Source organism: Clarias gariepinus, chromosome 20 (genome assembly GCF_024256425.1).
Source record: "Clarias gariepinus isolate MV-2021 ecotype Netherlands chromosome 20, CGAR_prim_01v2, whole genome shotgun sequence".
Classification (NCBI taxonomy): domain Eukaryota; kingdom Metazoa; phylum Chordata; class Actinopteri; order Siluriformes; family Clariidae; genus Clarias; species Clarias gariepinus.
In genome coordinates this window covers 3,321,864-3,325,863 of record NC_071119.1, presented here as the reverse complement: position 1 = coordinate 3,325,863, position 4,000 = coordinate 3,321,864, and positions in this window count along the sequence as shown.

Sequence of the window (4,000 nt, the reverse complement as noted above, 5' to 3'; positions counted from 1 at the left end):
CATTAAATTCAAATTAAATTCAAATTTTATTTGTTACGTACACAGTCATACACAGTACGATATGTAGTGAAATGCTTACACGACTGCCAGTGACCTTAAAAGTAAAAGCTTAAACATAAGAGATAAATATAAATAAAAGAAATATGTTAGAAAATAGAATTAACTAATAAAATATACTGTACAGGTAAAATATACTGTAATAAAAGAAATATGGTGGAAAATGAAATTAACTAGTAAAATATACTGTACAATGTAAAATAAAATAAAATATACTGTACAAATAAGAACAAGTATCAATATAAAAATATAATATAGAAATATAAAAAGAAGAAAATAGATATTTGTCCAAATCAGAAATGTAGAAATGTCACTCTGTTGGAGTTGTGAGTCTAGTTTCCTTCCATAGCGCTGCTTCGCCTCTTTCACCGCCTTCCGGACGTTATATGACGCAGCCTTGTACGAGTCCATGTCCCCCGATGCGATTCCCGTGTTGTAGGCAGCGGTGCGAGATCTCAGAGCGTCGCGGATGGCTTTATCCACCCACGGCTTCTGATTGGGAAACGTTCTGATCTGGTATTTTTCTCCACGGTATCATCCGCTAGTTTCCCGATGAATCCCACAACCGCTTCCGTAAACACGCTGACATCATCATCAGGGCTGTTTCTAAACATGTCCCAGTCTGCTTCACCAAGTGCGTCCCGATTGGTCCATCCAGCGCGCAACCTCCCTCTGAACTGGAACTTCCTGTTTCAGCCTTTGTTTGTATTTTGGCATGAGGAAGATGGCGGCATGATCGGATTTACCAAACGATGGACGAGATTGTGCCTTGTGGCCATCCTTGACTGTAGTGTAACAATGATCCAGTGTCCTTTCGCCCCTGGTGGGGCAGGTGATGTGCTGATAAAAGTTCGGCGCTGCGCGTTTGAGGTTGGCACTATTAAAGTCCTCTGCCACAATAAGCGCAGCGTCCCGGTGTTGTGTCTGGTGCTGTGTGAGTGCCTCATGCAGCTCGCTTAAGGCAGTGTCCGTGTCTGCTTGTGGTGGAATTTAAAACAGCGCTGACTATGACCGATGTGAACTCTCAAGGTAGATAAAAAGGACGATACATGATGGACAGTAGTTCCAGGTTTGGTGTGCAGGAGCGTGTAAGAGGAACAATACTTGCGCTGTTGCCCCAGCTGTTGTTCACCATTAAACACACACCGCCTCCCCTGGACTTCCTCATTCCACCACCAAGTCTCCTTGTCCACTTTTCCTTTACTTGATGATACACCAAGTACCCTCCTACCTGTCTCCCTGATCACACTGGCTGTAGTTGTCCATTTAACTGAAAGCACCTCCAGACCACCCATAGCCTGTCTCAACTCTTTCCTAAAGACTACACAACATTCTTCCTTTCTCAGCTTCCACCACTTTGTCCTCTGCTCTGCCTTGTCGTCCTCACCTTTCTCACCACCAGGGTTATTTTACACACCACCATTCTGTGTTGTCTGGCTACACTCTCCCCTACCAACACTTTGCAGTTACTGATCTTCTTCAGATTACAACGTCGACACAAGATGTAGTCCACCTGGGTGCTTCTGCCTCCACTCATATTTGTCACCCTATGTTTCTGCCTCTTCTGGAACATTTAAAGTCCCTACTGCCTTTCCTTTTCTGTCTCTGCTTTCGAACATGCCTTCCTCCTCTCCTTCTTCGACCAACTATACTATACTATACTATACAACTGTACTATAGCCCGACAATGCAGCAAATAAAAGAACAGGCATTCTAAATCCAGTTTGTCCATCTCATCATTACACACACACACACACACACACACAAACACACAGCGCCTGCGCGCACAAACGGAAACACTCATCCGGAGTGTTTTTTCTTTTTTTTAAGGTAAAGTAATTAATTATTTTTATGTATTTATTTTTTGGGCTGTGGAATAAATTATTTGAATTTCCATTATTCTTATATTCTTTCCCATTCTTATGAAAAATTCAATTTGGTTTACGAGTGTTTTGGAATACGAGCCGCTTCCGGAACGAATTATGCTCGTAATCCAAGGTTCCACTGCACTGTATGTCAAATCAGCAAAAATGCAGCCATTTCTATTCATTACAGAAGATTGAACGCTTTTTGTCTTTTTATTTAAACAGCACCGATTGCTTAAACAGGGTAATTGCTACATACCTTGATGTATGCGTTATCAACGGCATTATGAATTTGCACAACGTCACAGATTATGTTATGCAACATCTTAGACAGCCTCCTCAATAAGGGAGATCGATGATCCCAATGATGCCAGTTCCAGTTTCCTACCATCCTCTAAATAACATCCTTGTGAAGGTGTGATCACCACCATGCTAATGAGAAGTTGAGTGACTGAGTGAAGGCGTACAGTGTTAAATGGCGCAATGGTTGTCTGGCGGCTACCTTATTGGTCCAACTCATCATTCAGATTGCTTTGTCCTATCGAAAGTTATTAAAGAATATTCCTCTTTAGAGTAAATCAGATGTTTGACGTTTACCAGAAATGTGAAAAATTTAATTCTCTTTATTTACTAGTAAATAAAGAAGGCTTGCGCTTTTCCTCCTAACTCCTGGGTCAAGGCTTCAGAGTTTAGCAGTAAATAAAAGACGTGGCTTATAATTCATACTTACTACAGAAGTCATTTTTATTTATTTATCTGACATTTATTTAAAAAAAAACATGTTGGTTGTGTTATAAACATCACCCCCACAGGTATCACAGAAAAACTCATTGAACTGTTATATGGGTGTTTTTTCCTACAGTAATAATAAATCCAGTCATTCAGAAGCAGGTTGTGTGCGTCATCATTACCTTTATTTGCTAAAAAAAAAAAGGATATAAATGATACATGATCATAAATCTTAGTTTGACAAAAAGGCATAGACCTCACTTACCACAAGGCCACTGTTCCTGACTAATACACAAGTACAGCTCAGTTCTCGTAAGCCCACCTCCACTGGCCAAATTTCAGGTGTTTACCAGCAGGGCCGTGCAGAGAGCTTTCTGGTGAAAGTAGATCAACGATAAAAAAAGGGGCAGATTAAGATCTTAGACAAGATTTTAATACCGTACACCAACATGGCGTAATTTACAGAATAACCTGTTGTATTATAGCAAACCACATTCAAACAGACTGTAACCTCTTTTACTCTACTCTGTTTCTCCATTCTCATTGTTCCCTGCACGTTTACTGGCAGCTAAAGCTATAGAATCAGGATTTGTATTTCCTGGAAAAATTATGAGAGATTTTCTCCAAGCATATGCCTACGATGTCCCAGCAACTAAAAGCCATTTTCCACCAAGGTGGTTTCAGGGTGATTCTAATGGGGAGGCATGAGGGGGCATGGTCCCAGCTAAAATATGATTGGTCCCCCCAGTGCCCCCCAACACCATTTGGCAAATGTACTGTCAACCTGACAAGCCAACTGTCACAGGCTCAGGGCGCCGTCACTTACGCGATGGCACAGAGGGCCGTCAATCACTTTGGCTTAGAGCGCCATCACTCACTGCTTGATCTGCGAAGGGGAGGAGAGAAACACTGTTGTGGCAAATTTTAATTTCATCTCAACAAATTTTAAACAAAACCAAACAACTTGGGACTTAATATCCATTGGGTGGCTCAAATTCTTTCTAGTAATGATGAAGCCAAAAGAACTGATCGCAAAGCCATGTTGAAGTTCGGCATTGATGTTGTTGGCTTTGCAACTAGCATATTTTTGCCACTAGTATTGCCACTAGTGCTAGCATTTCTGCTAATATTGCTGCTAAACTTATCACTAGCACTATCACTCATTGCTGGGCAAGTAGAGACATACATGGACCTATACTGTGATGTAATGGTGTGACTCCGTATCCCATGAAAAAACAAAACCAGTTCTTAGGAGGATCGCTATTGAACCAAACCTATGTGTAGCACTACAGTAGCACCTGGTTAGCCAAGTCCGTCAGTCAGGACAAGTCACAAAAATAGGGTTAAGT